The 17,469-nt window shown below is 36.3% G+C and overlaps 1 protein-coding gene across 3 annotated transcripts in view; it reads right to left on the reverse strand.

Moving 5' to 3' along the window:
- Epm2a (EPM2A glucan phosphatase, laforin) overlaps positions 1-16,519 on the reverse strand; it is a 75,128-nt gene extending 58,609 nt beyond the window's left edge. The window contains exon 1 of one of the 3 annotated variants that reach the window (XM_015497879.2): positions 16,392-16,519. The gene's annotated coding sequence lies outside the window, so the exon portion shown is untranslated. Of the gene's footprint in view, positions 1-11,877; positions 11,910-16,071; positions 16,096-16,391 lie in introns of those variants that run through there. The other 2 variants (XM_048799484.1, XM_048799493.1) reach the window with 2 other exon arrangements.
- Between the last annotated feature and the right edge of the window lie 950 nt (positions 16,520-17,469).

Below are 17,469 nucleotides of genomic sequence, written 5' to 3' on the forward strand. Positions count from 1 at the left end.
CTGAGACACAAATTCTGGAAGAAACTGGTTTTAGAATGTTGAGTTGTGACATGTCCAAGAGGAGATGTTAAATAGAGATGGAATTACTAGCTTGACACTCAGACCATATCTGAGCTAAAAAATAAAGTTATGAGCCATCTGAGTATAAATGGGAATTGAGTTAAGGATATAAATGAGTCATAAAGGAAATATATATATTGACTGAAAAGAACACAAAACAAGGTCCAAAAGAATTTCTACATTTAAGAGTTGGACAGATAAGGATAACCTTACAAAAGTTGAAGTTGGAGAGGAAAAGTAGGAGTAAATGAAAGGTAGAGCATGACTGAAAATGTAAACATTGACTAAAAACCAGATTTATGCACATCTGGCATTAACAATGGTTACATCTGGAAACAGAACTGGACAGAGGGGGACTATTTTACTCAAAACTATTCTAAATTGATTGGATTTGTGAAAAAGAGTTGGTAATTAAAAGAATATCTTAATATTTAATATTTTATTATTTTTAATGAAAGAATATCTATGTTCCCTTCTGATCAATAAAATAAACTAAGGACAATTTAAATGATATCTCTTAAATAAATATAATTATTAAGGAGTTCATGGGTTGGGAACACAGCTCAGTTAGTAGAGTGCTTGCCTCACATGCACAAGGCCATGGGTTCAATCCCCAGCACCACAAAAAAAAAAGGAACTCAAATACACATAAATTAAAATGTTCAAGAGAAATATTTTGTGTATCATTGTTTTTCAAAGACTTCTTGATTGCTAGAACTAGTTTTTGAGTTGAATTGGTGTGAACATACTCTGTATACAAAGATATGAAAAATTGATTGTACTCTATATGTGTAATAAGAATTGTAATGCATCCGCTGTCGTGTATTTAAAAAAATAAGATCAATAAAACTAAAAAAAAAAAGAATTAGTTTTTGAATACTAACTTTTACACATACATATTTTACGCAATGTTCAACAGATGTCTTTCATATATAGTAACCTAGAATATAGAAACTATTTTGTAAAGTGTCTTTTAGAGGATGAATCATTGTCTTCTTTTTCCCAAGTCTAAAGAAATATCAAAAGTAAATAATAAAATATATCTTGTTTAGGGGATTTCTGTACTCATCACTATAGAGTAAATATAATTTTCTCTATTCCTTCCAGAACAGCTAAAAACAGTAGACAGTAAATAAAAAATAAGACAACTTTGAAAAACAAAGAGAAGTCAAATCACCTAGGGACATTGTAACCTAAGGAACAAGATAATAGTAAGTTCACTAAAGTGTTTTCTGTTGCCTTATGTACCCAGAATTAGATCTGAAAAGCCAGCAACCTGATAACATGTATAGAGACAAACAAAAGAAAATGCAAAGAGAACTTTATTCTCTCTAGCCAAAGGAAAAGTAAAGGAGAAGCCCAACAAAATTAAAATATTTTCAATAACTTTCTGCATCAGTCAGATACCATCAGTACAATGTGGCCTTAACACCCACCCACACCAGCAAAAGCCATGTGTGGAGCCTAGACTTTCACTCTCACCAGTCTAACTCTTTCACTTGGGCAATGACAAAGAAAACCAAGTAGGGAATCAAGATTTCCAAAACTCTCCTTAGCATCAGTGGAGTCCAGGTCGGGAGGTGAACTACCACCTTCACTTAGCAACATCAAGGAGCACCTCCCCTTCCCACTGAAGAGATGTCAGAGGAACCTAGTGGAGAGTCAGGACATTCACCACCCTCCAACTCCCGCCAACAATGGAGGCCACGTAAGAAGCAGTAACAAACATTTCTCCATCTCTCAGCCAGGGAGGTATTAGTGAGAGCTTATTGTAAACTTAGAATTTCCACCCTGTTCAGTAGTAATGAGAAGTCCAATTCCTTTGATTATTGGTGGACACTGGGTGAGGAATCTCGGCACAGAAATAGCACCCTTGGATTTCAGATGAACAGTGTCAGAAGAACTCAAGGTTTATATAAGATCCAGAGTCACTTTATACACAAAATGTCCAGGTTTCAATTGAAAGTCACGAATGATGAAGATCTCAAACTGAATGAATAAAAGATGCTTGGAAGATGTCCATACCAAGATGATAGAGATGTTAAAACTATCTGGAAAAGATTTTTTTTTTTTTAAAGAGAGAGTGAGAGACGGAGAGAGAGAGAATTTTAACATTTATTTTTTAGTTTTTGGCGGACACAACATCTTTGTATGTGGTGCTCAGGATCGAACCCCGGCCACACGCATGCCAGTTGAGCGCGCTACCGCTTGAGCCACATCCCCAGCCCTGGAAAAGATTTTTTAAAGCCTCAACAACCCATCCATTATGATGCATTTCAAACAAATGAAAACCCAGAAAGCCTCAGCAAAGAAATAAAAGTGGAGAGAAGAAACAAATGGAGATTTTAGAAGCAAAAAGTATAATAATTAAAAATTTTTAAAAAATTAATGGATGCACTCAAGAGCAAACTGGAAGGGTTCACAAGTAAGAATCAGCAAATTTCAAGATAGAATCATACAAGCTACCCAATCAAACCCAGAAAAAAATCAAAGAGAAAATAGACTAAAAAAGAAAAGAAAGAAGCCTGAGGGCACTGTGATTCTATAATGAAAGATTTAACATGTATGTAATTGGAGTCCTAGAAGGAGCAGAATAGATGATAGGGCAGAAAAATACTTGAGAAAATAACCCCTTAAAACTTTTCAAATTTGGCAAGAAGAATAAATCTAAAAATGCTGACCAAAAATCTAAACAGGATAAATCCAAAGAAATACATACAAACACGTATTATAATCAAATTTCTAAAGATGAAAAACAAAAAAATCCTGAAAATAGAGTAATTTAAGAGAAAAAACAATTTCAATGTTAGCAGATTTATCATCAGAAGCCATTCAAGCCAAAGGAAGTATCATATTTTTTTAAATAATAAAAGAAAAGAACTATAAACTAAGAATTGTATTATAGCAAGTGAGTATGTCCTTCAGGAAGAAAAAAATAATAACATGTTCAATTAAAAAAAAAAAAAACTAAGAGAATTTTTGCCAGGTGATCTATGGCAAATTGAATACATGTGAAAGAAATCTTTGACCACTAGGGAAAAAACATACAGAGGAAATATGTAAGGCAATGACAATGTAAGAGGGGAAAAACAAAGGGATAAAAAAGGAAATAATTGTTCTACAATTCACACAAACTGGCAAAAAGATGACTCCAGTCAAATTTGATGTAATGTTAATATAAGTAATAAAAATGAAATTCTAATTAACTGGTCAAGTATGAATCATACATGCCATATATGAAGGTAAAAAAAAAAAGGAAACAGAAAACAACCAGAAACAAAGAAATAAAATGGCAAACTTAAGTCTCAATAATTACATTAAATATAATTAATTATATTAATTTGAAAACATGAACCAACTATATGCTGTTTGGAAGAAATTCACTTTATATAGGCAGGTGAAAAGGAAGCACTACATCATACAAACATTAATCAAAAGGAAGCATAAGTGATTAAATTAATATCATGTAAAACAAAATTCAAAGCAAAGAAAATTAATAGGAAAATTATATGATTTAAAAGTATCAATTTACCAAAAAGATAAAGCTATTTTAAATGTATATAGATTAAATAATAGAGTCCCAATATATGTAAAGCAAATAACAGAGAACTGAAAAGAGAAAGACAAATCCAGAATTATTGTTTGAGATCTCAAAAGCCTCACTCCATATAACTGATAGAACAAATAGAAAATCAATTGTGGTGTAAAAGAAATCAACACCACCATCAACCAACAGTATCTAATTAACATTTATAGAACATTCACCACCAACAATAGCAGAATGCACATGTTCAAGTGGACATGGAACGTGTCCGGACCAAAAGAGAACCTCAACATTTAGAATAATTAAATTATACAGAGTATGTTTTCTGACCTCAGTAGAATTAAACTAGAAATAAATGATAAAGAGATAATAGGGAAATATTCAAATTCGAGAAAACTAAACAACATACTTCTAAATAATCTACAGGTCAAAGAGAAGGTTTCAAAGGCAATAAAAATACATCAAAACGAGTTAGAATTAGCCAGGCACAATGGCAAGGGCCTGTAATCCCAGTGGCTCAGGAGGCTGAGGCAGGAGGATGGCAAGTTCAAAGCCAGCCTCAGCAAAAGCAAGCAACTCAGTGAGACCCTGTCTCTGAATAAAATACAAAATAGGACTGGGGATGCGGCTCAGTGGTTGAGTGCCCCTGAGTTCAATCTTTGATACCTCCAAAAAAGGTATTAGCTGGTCATGTACTGACCTCTGAAACTGTGAGTCAAAATAAATATTTCCTCCTCTTAGCTGTTCTTGTCAGGTGTTTTGTTCACAAAGACAAAAAGCTAACTAATGTTGTCCGCTAATGAAAATGTTACTTGAAATGAAAGTTCTTGACTTGATGTTGAACAAAGAACATAGGCAGAGCCACAAAAACACACATCTGCCAAGTTGAGCAAAATCAGGAAACTAAAGTCAAGAATTACCATGAAGATGTAACTCCTTCCAGCTACACAGGTATCCAGAGAAAGTTTCCATCATTCCTAATCTGTAGGATTAGAGATTTAATCCATCTTTATATATACTGTGAAGAGGAAGATCATAGTTAAAACATATCCGATTCAATTATAGAACCATTTACAAGCTTTCTAAATCTGCACACAAAGATTTGAATAGAATGTTAAGAAATAAAACAATGATGTCTAGTAAGAAAATCATAATAAGAATTTCATAAAATATTATTTAAAGATTTTTTAAAATCTCTTTTGGTTTACTGAACCATTTTGATGAATTAATCTCAAATGCAAAATGTAAATAGACAACAGTTCCTGCTAATGCAAGAAACAAATTTGGTTAATAAAAATTAGAAATCAAGGACTACCTAGGAAGATTTTGAAAAACAAGTTATGGCTCAACCAAAGAAACTAATAAAACCTCAGTAATTGAAACTAAAGAAATGGAGATCTATTACATGACTGGCACAGGATTCAGAATAATTTTCTGAAAGAAGTTCAGGGAACTATAGAAAAATACAAGTACAAAATTAAATAAAATTTGGGAAAAATTTCAAGAACAAAATGAGAAGTTCAGTCAAGAAACAGAAATTTTAAATTATATAAGTTTTGGAGAAAAAGCATAATAATTAAAATGAATTCAACAGGAAGCTTCAACAGCTTACCAGTGATCATGAAGATAGAAATTTTTCAATTAGAGAAGAAAGAAAGTCCTATAGGAATTATTGGGACATCATCAGGAGAACTAACATTCACATATTAGGAGGATTTGTTCTCATTTTTGCACTTTTTTGTCTTGTTTTTAAGTACCAGGAATTGAACCCATGGTCTCACACATGCTGGGAAAGTGCTCTACCACTGAGCTACAGCCCCAGCCCACACATAATAGGAAAAACAAGAGAGTGAAATGAGCATAGGAAACACATTTAAGAAAATAATGACTGAAAATTTCCCAAATCTTAGGGATAATTATCAACCTCCAGGTACAGGAAACACAAAATACTTCAATAAAATGCAACCCAAAGAGACATTCATCAAGGCAGATTGTAATGAAACTATCAAAAATCAAAGGCAAAAAATAATAATTCTGAAAGCAGCAAGAGATAAGTAACATATCATATATAACTGAATGACAACATGGCTGTCAGCAGATTTATCATCAGAAATTTTGCCAGCTACAAGAGTGTGGGCTGATATATCCAAAGTGCAGGGGGAAAAAAAGCTGCCAACCATAAATACTTTACTAATTAAAATTGTTCTTCATAAATGAAGTGGAAATAAGACTTTAACAGACAAACAAAAGGTAAGGGAGTTCAACACCACTAGGCCTACCTTAATCATTTCTAATCAGAATTTCTGAAGCTTATGCAAAATATTGCTAGTTAATAAGATAAAACTTATGAAGGTATAATGTTCTATCACATAAGTAACACATAATCAAATTCAGAATAGTCTAATACTCTAAGGGTTGTATATTAACCACTTTTATCTCAAGCATAAGAGTTAAAAGAGGAAACTATTATAAACAACTATAGCTTCAATAAATTGTTAAGGTCTACCACTCACAAAGATATGCAAATTTTGATACTAAGATGATAAATTGTGAGGAAGGAGTAAAAGTGTAGAGTTTCTGTACATAATTAAAGTTGTTTTCAGCTTAGAATAGCCTGGTGTAAGTATGTTATATATGAGCCCCATGGTAAGTGTTATGGTTTAGCTATGAGGTGTTCCCCAAAGGTTCATGTGTGAGACAATGTAAGAAAGTTTAGAGGTGAAATGATAGGTTATGAGACTTAACCTAACCAGTGCATTAATCCCCTGATAAGGATTAACTGAGTGATAACTGGAGGCAGGTAAGGTGTGGCTAGAGTAGGTAGATCACTGAAAGTGTGCATTTGAGGTACGTATGTTGTCCCTGGTGAGAGGAGAAGTCTCTCTCTCTGCTTCCAGGTGCCATTTTATGAGCTGCTTTCCTCTACCACACTCTTCTGCCATGATGTTCCACCCCACCTAGGACCCAGAGCATTGGGGCGGGCTGGCTGTGGACTGAGACTTCTGAAAACATAAACACCAAATAAACCTCCTCTAAAATTATTCTTGCTAGTTCTTTTGTTCGCAGCAGTGAAAAATATGAGTAAAACAGAAATTGGTACCAAGAGTGTGGCCATCATGGTGACTAAACTGACGATGTGATTCAGAAGCTTTGGGAGCTTTTTGTAATTTGTAGGAGGAATTTTGAAAAGTTGGAAAAGCTTAATGGGTGATTCTTATGGGAGCTCAGAAGACAAGAATGCTAATAAGACTGTGGACAATAAAGACTGGGCTTATGAGGTTTCAGAGGAAAAGAAGGACTCTATTGGGAATAGGACTAGAAGCCGTTCATGTTTTGTTCTGGCCAAGAAGTTGTCTGCATATTGTTCTAAGACTTTCTGTGAGGCTGAATTTAAAGGTGACAGACCAAAAAATCTGACAGAAGAAATTTCTAGGCAGCATAAATATTCAGATGGTGGCATGGATATTGATAGCAGTTTTTAGTCAAGTTTATTGTGATAATCTGGAGTAGTAAGATTCAAAAAAAATTGCAGTTTGGCAAAAAAACTGCAAGTAAAACTGGGACTAAGGAAGTTGTGGTAGTTAAAGAGATTACAGCCACTAAAGAGATGCTCCTAAGTATTTTGCCCAGAAATAATAGAAAAGATGGCTTGAAGGTATTTATTTCAGTATTGGCAAGACCACACCCATTTCAGGCTCAAAGATATAAAAGTAAAAATTCCTTTGAGAAGTGACCAGTGGGGCACCCTGCTTGCAGAGAGGGTCCTAGAAAGGTGTTTCACCATGCTCAGCCACTCAGATACTCAGAGACTGCTGCAACTGTGGTCCTTGGAGGCTTGGCAACTGCTCAAACAGACCTTCGTGGCAACCATGTGGTGTTGGTTCTGCAGGAATGCAGGATGCTAGAATTAGGGAGTCACAGAGGTTTCCACCAAGATTTCAAAGGAAGGCCTAGGAGGCCAGGCAAAGTGTGGCAAGGCTTGAGTCCCTGCAAGCCATCTCTGAGTAGGCAATGTGTGGAGATGTGGGAAGGAAGGCAAAGCAGCAGTGAAGAGTTCCAAGACTAAAAGATGCCAGTAATGTGGAACATCTGCTGGGGAAGTCTAAGAAATTGGGCAGAAGCAAACCAACAGAGAGGCCACGTAGGCTGCAACCAGCAAAGCCATAGGGGCAGAGCTACACAAGCCCTTTGGAGAAAACATCATGATGCCATGTGCTTCAGATGCAGGCCATAGAACTCCAGGATTTGTTTTCCCATCTGGATTTCCGTCTTGCTTTGGTCCCATCCCTTCTTTCTATGCCCCTATTTCTTCCATGCAAATGGAAAGATTTACTTATGTTGAATGTATGTGACTTGTTTTTTATTTTTACAGGGGCTCATGCTGAGGGTTTGCCTTGAGTCTCAGAGATTTTAGACTTGGACTTTTAAAATGCTGGAACTGTCAACACTATTGGGACTCTTGGAAATGGACTAAATATATTTCACATTGTGAGCTAAGCATGAGCTTTTGGGGTCCAGGAGCCGAACACCATGGTTTAGATAGGAGTTAACTAGCAAAAACGTATGTATGAGACAATGTAAGAAAGTTTAGAGGTGAAATGATGGAGTTACGAGAGACTTGACCTAATCAGTGCATTAATACCCTGAGTGGTAACTGGAGGCAGGTAAGGTGTGGCTGGAGGAGGTAAATCACTGACAGTGTGCATTTGAGGTATGTATTTTGTCCCTGGTGAGAGAAGTCTCTCTCTGCTTCCAGGTGTCATTTCCTGAGCTGCTTTCCTTTTATCACACTCTTCGGCCAGGGTGTTCTGCCTCACTTCGGGCCCAGAGCAATGAAGAGGGATTCTGTGGAATGAGACCTCTGAAACTGTGAACACCAAATAAACTTTTCCTCCTCTAAAATTGTTCTTGCCAGGTCTTTTGGCCACAGCAGCATAAAGACTTACTAAAACAGTAATATAGTAGCTGCACAAAACAAAAAGAAAGGATTCAGAGAATACCACCACAGAAAATGATTAGAAGATAACAAAAGAAGAAAAAATAAACAAAAGACTTACAAAACAACCAGAAAAAAAACGTAAAATTGCATTAGCAAGTTCTTACCTATCAATAATTATCTTGAATAAAAATAGACTAAATTCTCCTATCAAAAACATGAATTAAATGAATGAATTTTAAAACTTAGATACAACTCCATGCTGCCTACAAAAGCCTCACTTTATCTGTAGGGACACTTATAGAGTGAAAGTGAAGGAATAGAAAAAAGTATGCCACAAAAATGAAACCCAAGAGAGCAGGGTAGCTGTCTTTACATTAGACAAAAAAAAGAGGTAAGTCAAAGTTTGCAAAAAGGAACAAGGTCCTTTATAATGATAAAGAAAACAAGTCATCAAGAGGATATCATAATTATAAATATATATGCACCCAACACTGGAGCATATAAAAATATAAAGCAGTTATTAAGTGATCTGAAAAGACAGCCTGCAACTCAGTAATAGTAGGGGATTTGAATACCCCCACTTAAAACAACAGGCAGATTGTATACAGACAGAAAATCAATATGAAAGCATTTGAATTAACTTTAAACAAAGTGGACATAATAGACATACACAGACTATTCCATACAGTGGTGGCAAAATCACATTCTTTTCAAATGCACACAGAACTTTGCCCAGGATAGAGTCATAAGACCAGTCTTAACAAATTTCAGAAGACTGAAATCATATCAAGTATATTTTCTGATCATAATAACATAAAAATAACAGGAGAAATCTTGGGAGGTTCACAGGTATGTGGAAATTAAGCAACACAAATAAATCAAAAAGAAATTAAAGCAAATGAGTCAAAAGAAATTAAAAGAAAAATATTTAAACTACCTGAGACAAACAAAAATGGAAATAACACCATACCAAAACTTCAGGGATGCAGTAAAAAGCAGTTCTATGAGGAAAATTTATTTCAATTAATGCCTACATCAAAAGGAAGTAATATCTCAAGTAACAAAAGTAATATAACATTTCAAAGAACTGGAAAAAGTGAAAAAGCCCAAAGTTAGGAGAAGGCCAACAAAAATTAGAGCAGCAATCAATGAAATAGAGACTATAAAATCAATTGAAAAACCGAGAGTTGTTTTTTTTTGAAAGAATAAACAAAATTGGCAAACACTTAGCTGGACTTAAGAAAAATGTGAGATGACTCAAATAAATAAAATCAGAAATGAAAGAAGAGAAATTATACCAGATCCCACAGAAATACAAAGAATCATGAGAAACTACTGTAAATAACTATTTGACAACAAAGAACCCAGAGGAATGAGTGAACTTCCATACACAAACAACCCACCATCGCTGACTCACAACTCAACAGACGCTCTGATCAGAACAATGAAGAAGAAACTGTATCAGCAGTAACACATCTCCCACCAGTGCTGAGGGGGTAGTGATGGCACAGCCCCTTGCCCAGCATGTGCAAGATCCTGGGTTCATTCCCCAGTACCACAAAAAATAAAGTAATAAAAATAAAATCTCTCCCAAAAAAAAGCCCAGGACTTGAAGACTTCACTCATGGAATCCACCAACATTTAAAGAGGAATAACAGTACTTCTGAAACCCTCACAAAATGCTAAAATTGAGAGAATACTTCCAAATTCATTGTAGGAGGCTAGCATTACCTGGATATGAAAGCTAGACATGGATACTACAGGAAAATAAAATCACAAACCAATATCCTTGATGAACATACATTCAAAAAAATGCTCTACAACAGGCTAGAATTCAAATTAAATAACACATTAAGACAATCATTCACCACAATCAAGTAAAATGTATCCCTGGGATATTCAAGGATGGCTCAACATATGCATATCAATAAATGTAATATATACTGCATTAACAGAATGAAGGGTTAAAAATGTATAATCATTTCACTAGATGCAGAAAGAGCATTTGATGAAATTCAACACCTTTCATGATAAGGTCTTTCCATGAGGACTGTATCTCAGTACCCTAAAGCTCTCAACAAGCATTGATTTCAATGGTAAAGTATTGCAAGTTTTAATCTCTAATATCAGGAACAAAGCACAGATTCTCATTGTCATCACTTCTTTTCAACATAGTACCAGAAGTCCTAAGCAAAGAAGTTGAGCAACAGAATGAAATAAAAGGCATTCTAATAGTAAAAGACAAAGTGAAATTGTCTTTACTTGTTGACAACTTGATTTTATATATAGAAAACCCTAAAGATCTCACAACAAAAACTATTAGAACTGATAAATGACTTCATCACTGACTACAAAATCCACATGGAAAAATTGGTAGCATTTCTATACACTATTAATAAATTAACCAAAGAAGAAATTAAGAAAACAATTTTATTTATAATATCAACAAAAAATAAATAAGATACCTAGGTAAAAGTTTAATAAAGGAGGCACAAGATACGTATAATGAAAAGTAAAAATGATGATGAAAGTGAAGAAGACAAAATAAATGGAAAGATATCCTAATTTATTCATATTTTTAAATATCCATCCTACATATAACAAAGATTCAATATAATCTCTATCAAAATTCCAATGTGGTTACCAGAGGCTGGGGCAGTAAAGGTAGAGGAGGTAGTGAAGGTAATCATTGGGCAAAAGCTACAGCTAGACAGGAGCAAGGTGCTCTTGGGTGCTATTACACAGTATGGTGGCTCTAGATAACAATAATGTACTATACATTTCAAAAAGCTAGAGGAGAGGTTTTTGAAAATTTTCATCACAAAGAAATGATAAATGTTTGAGGACATGAATATGTTCAGCTGTATTTAAACATTCTACAAGGTATACATGTATCAAACAGTACATGGTATCCCATTAATATGCATAATTTTTATGTTTTTAGGTTAGGTTTTTAAAAACAAGATTTAAGACCTGAAACTATAAAACTACTAGAAGAAAACATATGGTAAAACCTCTATTACAATAGTCTGAGCAATGATTGTTTTTTTTTTATTTTAACTCCAAAACCACATGCAACAAAAGCAAAAACAGACAAATGGGATTTCAACAAACTAAAAAGCTTCTGCATAGCAAAGAAACAATTAGCAAAGTCAAGATACAACCTATAGACTTTAGCAAAAACAAATAATCTGACTAAAATTGGGCAAATGTTTCAGAGACACAAATGGCCAACAAAGTTCATGAAAAAAGTTCAACATCCTTAATCATTATGGAAATTCAAATTAAAAACACAATGGGGGCAGATATTGTGATACAGTGGTGGTGCACTTACCTAGCACAAGCAGGGCACTGGGTTCGATCCTCAGCACCACATAAAAATAAAATAAAGGTATTGTGTCCAGCTAGAACTAAAAAAAAAAAAAAAATCTGAATTGTAAATAAAACACACACACACACAATGAAGCACCTGTGGTGGCACACACCTGTAATCCCATGTGCTGGGGAAGCTGAGGCAGGAGGATTGCGAGTTCAAAGCAAGCCTCAGTAAAAATAAGGTGCTAAGTAATTCAGTGAGACCTTGTCTCTAAATAAAATACAAAATAGGGCTTCGGATATGGTCGAGTGCCCCTGGGTTCAATCCCCGGTCCTGCCCACCCCATCCCACTTGCGCCCCCCGAAAAAAAGGTAGAAAACTTATCATTGATGATTGTTGTTTTTGTGGTAAATTGTAAGTTGAAATATGAGATGCATGAGCATTGGCCTTTCTGTGCATCTGAACATGAAAACTTCAACCCTTTTAGTCAAAAATGAGCCACACAGCCTACGACAATTACTTGATTTTAAAGTTGGTGGGCTTATACCTCTGTACATGATAGGTTCCCACCAATCAGACTTAAGGCTACTTATTATTCACTTACGCTCCAAATTTTGTGGAAAAAAAAAATCAACGAAAGTCCTTGAGGCAGTTGTTTAGCAGCCTGGTGTGACGTGCTGGCCTCTCAAAGGTAAGCCCAAGGTGTGCCGACGAGGGGAGCAGGGGGCTATTAATAAAGCTTGGCCTTGGAGCACTTGCTGCCTCCAAAGGAAATCTCCACAGGAAGACCCTCAGAAGAGCCTTAAGCCGTTCCAGTTAGGAATTTTAAGAAAATACTTAATTGTTAGCACCCGCCGAGACATATAGAGCAGAAAATATTAGAAGAGGAAAGTTCCATAATTCAAGAAAGAAATGAGTAAAAGCTGAGTTGAAAAAATATGGTAGGGTAAAAACTTAGGGGGGAAGCTCTTTCCTTGAGAAAGCTTCTCCCAAAACCCATATGTTGAAACCCTAACTCCCAACATCCTGTATTTGGGGATAGGGCCTTGGTGGAGATAATTAAGGTAAAATGTCCTAATCCATCTGGACTGGTGTTCTTTCAAGAGGAAATGAGTAAGAGGCAAAAAATCTCTGTCTCTCTTCCCTTCTCCCCTCACCCTCCTCCTCACCTCTCCCTCTTCCTCTCCCCACACAGAGAGAGGTACAGTATGTGAGGACACAGCAAGAAGACAGCCATCTGCAAGCCAGGAAGAGACATCCCACCCAAAACCAAACCTGCCAGTACCTTGATCTAGGATTTCCAGTCATCAGAATTGTCTGATGTTTAAGCTAAAACCTGTGGTCTTTTGTTATGTCTAGCAGACCAAAACAATTTTATGTGCAAAATATTCCAAAATTTAATGCAGTCAGTAGCTAAGTATTACGGTGAGTTTTTTTATGTGGCAGGTCCTGTAGTAACACAGGAATTTTAAAACATGACCCCTACCATGAACAAACCTTTGTTGATTAGACAAATGTTACACAAAACAATTAGTGAAGTAAGCAAAACTAAATTATAAAAATAATTTTAAAACTATATAATTGATGCATGAGCAGGATATTCAAGGTTTGCAAATAATAGGCTCCAGCTTCAATGCCAGTTTCAATATACCCCCTCTGAAATGCTATGTCAAGATACATTCTAAGGAGCAGCTGGCTCCCTGGGAAGGAAAACCATGATACTCTTCTGTGAATGTATAAGACTGAAAATGAGGTTCATTAGAGAAGACTACGTCAGTGAGTTAATTTAAAAAAAAAAAAAGAGTGAATGACAGAGGGGACAGGCCTTAAGCTATGATTGTCAACAGGTATGCTTTAAACATGACAAATAGTACAATCACCTATGAGTGAGTGTGATTCAAAGCAGCCAATGGACAACAACAAATATGATTTCAGTAGGTCGATGACAATCTAATGACCCACAGATTGTCCATAGTACTCACCAAATTATAAAACAAACACTACGAAGCAACTAAATTTCATGACTTTGAAAAGCAGAGAACAGAATCACACACATCTTTAACCATTATTTAAGAAGCACATGGGTCAGTTAGCTTTCTGTCACTCCACAAAATACCTAAGAAATTAACTTATAAATAGAAAAACTTCATTTTGGTTCATGGTTTTAGAGGTTCCCGACCAGGATCAGGCAGGCCCACTGCCTTGAGCCTCGGAAAAAGGGGATGGAGTAGATGTGGCAGTGGTGTAAAGCATGTGTCAGAAATCATGAAGTGAAAAGCAGGAGAAAGAGGCCAGAATCCCACACCCCCTTCTAGGGCACACCCCTAACCACCTAAAGAGCTCTCATAGGGTCTTGCTTCCTGAAGGTCCAGAGCAGTCCTAGTGGAGCCACCCCAGGGACCAAGGCTTTAACACACAGACCACAACATCCACACCACAATAGCATATCTATATATGCCAAAACTTCCATTGATTAGTGCTTCATGATGATAGACACACCTCAAAGTGGAATGTACCTCAAATATTACAAACTCTCCTGAAAAATATTCCAAACAATGGCATTGGTGTTGGTGGTATAGTGGTGGGCAAAGATGCCTTCCAAACAATGGCACTGGTAGGCAATTTTGCATCCACTTGAAATTAAACCCAATAACCAAGCTCTCCTTATATAATTTCTAATAGAAGTCTGAAACTTAAATCCTTCTTAATAAGTTGGACTCAAAGTACAACATTTAATTATTAATACTTCATTCAATGTTACGATAAACTAAAGAGAGGCCAAAAAATTTGACCAGCTGATCTGAAATGATTGAATCTTTTAGTAGTTAATTAAGCCATGACTCAAGGGATGAAACAAAAAGATCAGCTATTAAAATGCTCCATCTCCACATAACTGGAGATATTTGCGAGATGCTGTGTTTACTTTCTGTGTTGCATGCAGAGATGTTTATTCATGTGCTTGATAAGTTTTGATTTAATTGTTCCAATAACTTTAATGTTGTTTTTCCTATTGTCATTAAGGTGATTTTTATAGTAGTGTCTAGACTTTTATTGTTGGTGGCGGTGTTTAATTGGCATTTTTTTCTCTCCACAGCACTCTCAGAATTGACTAGAAATTTCCTTGCATATCATAACCTGCATATCATAAACACGCAAATCAAAATCATACTGTAAAAATAGATAAAACCTCTGCATTAGCATTTATCTCACTGTATAAAGCAAACGCTTCTAACCAGATTTTGCTACTTCATTTGACATACTTTAAAATCTATGAGAGAAATCCTGCACTACCTTCTTGTGTACGTAAGTACACAAATAACGCTGGGGCAGAGGACACCTACCCAGTACTCATGTCTCAGTTATATCCAATATCTGAATTCTGAGAACACAGAATAATCATGCTCATTCCAGAAACCCTTCAGAATAGTGAGGTTTATTTTTTATTTAACTCCATCCTAACCCAGCTAGCCCAGCAAATGTGCATTTTGGCAGTTTCATAATTAGTAAACACTTTGGCATAAAATATCTCTTCAATTAAGATTTTCTAGAATGTAGACTAAATAGCTTATTTAATAAAATACTCTCTTGAGCTGATTTAGTCCTGCTGTGAAAACTGTCTCTGATGGCTTTGTGCTTCAATTTCTTCCACAGCAAAATGTTTTATGAATCCTGTGGACATGGAGCTGACATGGATATCATAAGATGCTGCTCTAGTTACTGGGAAGAAACTAGAAATGCATTCCTCACTGAAATAGAAGACGAAGTTATCCAATATGATATCTAAAGACTAAATTGTTTTTGGAATTTGAAATTGTTCCAAGTCATTTTAGATCCTTTTGATGAGCTATGGAATGCTGCAAAAGTAAAAGAGGGCACACTTAACACTAATAATTAAGGACATACACTCACACCAACACTTTTCTCACCATGTACTACATTTACAAAGGTGGTCCCATAAGATGACATCCCCTTCATGTCACTGAAGCCATCTCAGCTTCTTTAGGTACACCTCCAGATGTTTGCACAAAATCGCCCAACAACACATTTCTCAAAAGGTATTCCCATCATTAAACAATGTGCTTCTCTACCTTAAAATCTGCCATGAAGTGCACATGTATAAGAAACAGCTGAGAAAGGACTTGTTCCTGTAAGCAACAACAACAACAACCGACCCCCCCCACACACACACACACACACACAAAAAAATCCCACCTGACTTGCAGTAACTTAAACTGATATAAGCCTGTCTCCTGTAATGAGAGATGGAAAGCCAGGTGCCCAGAGCAGGTGAACACCAAGTTCTTTCTAAAGGTGCCCTCTGCCTTCCTTCACACACAGACTTTGTGGTCAGGCTTATTGCCTCACATTCAGAGGATGACCTCTGGTCATCATGTCCAGAGTCCTGGCCATGAGCAGGGTGAAGGGCCATACCAACTAAATTTTGGTTTCTTTTGATGAGAAAAGTGAAAGCTTTCCAGGGAGCCTCACACAAAGACTCCCTTTCTCATTATCCAAAACAAGGTGACACTAACCTCTGCAGATCAATTGCCATCCAAGGGGGATGAGATAACTGTACTGGAACAACGGCGACTCATCTGCGCACTGCCTGAGCAAATCAAGGTCTGGCCAGCTGAGGGGAAAGGTGAGAAACGAAAGCCAGCCAGGCACTGATGGTGACACAGATGGGCTGGAACATCATCTTTCTCCAGCAAATAATTTTGGAGAATAAACCAGATCTCCTTGGGGATCACAAGTCCCCACCAAACTTGATTCCAAAGTATTCACTGTATTATATTTTTAATTGTATGTGATTTCTAGTTAAGTAAATCATTAAGTAACAACATTTTTAACATACTTTAAAAAACATTTTAAATGCAGAGAGGAAAGGAGGAGGAACAGGTTATTTGTCTATTTCTTGATTGTGTTTGGCTTTTATAACTTCCTTGTTATAACACAGAAACTCCACCTTCTAATCCAAACCTTAAATCTCCCCCAAATCCCTCCTCTTCCAATCCTCCCATTGTTTCTGCCCAAGATCATCTCTTATTAGCTTATCCTCCCTCTTCAGGCCTCTCCTCACTGAGCACCCTCACTTCCCTATTCTCTCTTCAGTGTGCCATGACATCTACCCTCAACACCCCACCAAAAGGACTTTAAATGAAATCACCTGCTGCCGTATTAAATTTTTATCTCTCCTTACCTGCCTGAAGCACTGAATAATGGCTACTCTCTGTGGAGACCTTCCTCTGTCCTAGAACCCTATCGTCCTGGAAGCAATGTATTCTAACAGGCAAGCACATGGCCTCAGGATTCTGACTCAGATTCCATTTCAAGTTAAATAGTCGTCCCTTAATGTCAGTGCAGGATGGGTTCCAGTATCACCTTAGACACCAAAATCCACAGATGCGTGTGCCCTCGTATAAAATGACAAGACTACCTATAGCTAATCTACCTACATCCTCCCATAGACTTTCAGTCATCTCTGGATTACTAATTATACCTAATATGATGCAAAGGCTACGTGTTTTAGTTAGTCTGTCATCGCTGTGACCAAAATACATGACAAGAACAACCTAGAGGACATGGTTTCGGTGGTCTCAGTCCGTAGAA

The sequence above is a fragment of the Marmota marmota genome, unplaced genomic scaffold, assembly GCF_001458135.2.
Source record: "Marmota marmota marmota unplaced genomic scaffold, marMar, whole genome shotgun sequence".
Taxonomy (NCBI): Eukaryota; Metazoa; Chordata; class Mammalia; order Rodentia; family Sciuridae; genus Marmota; species Marmota marmota.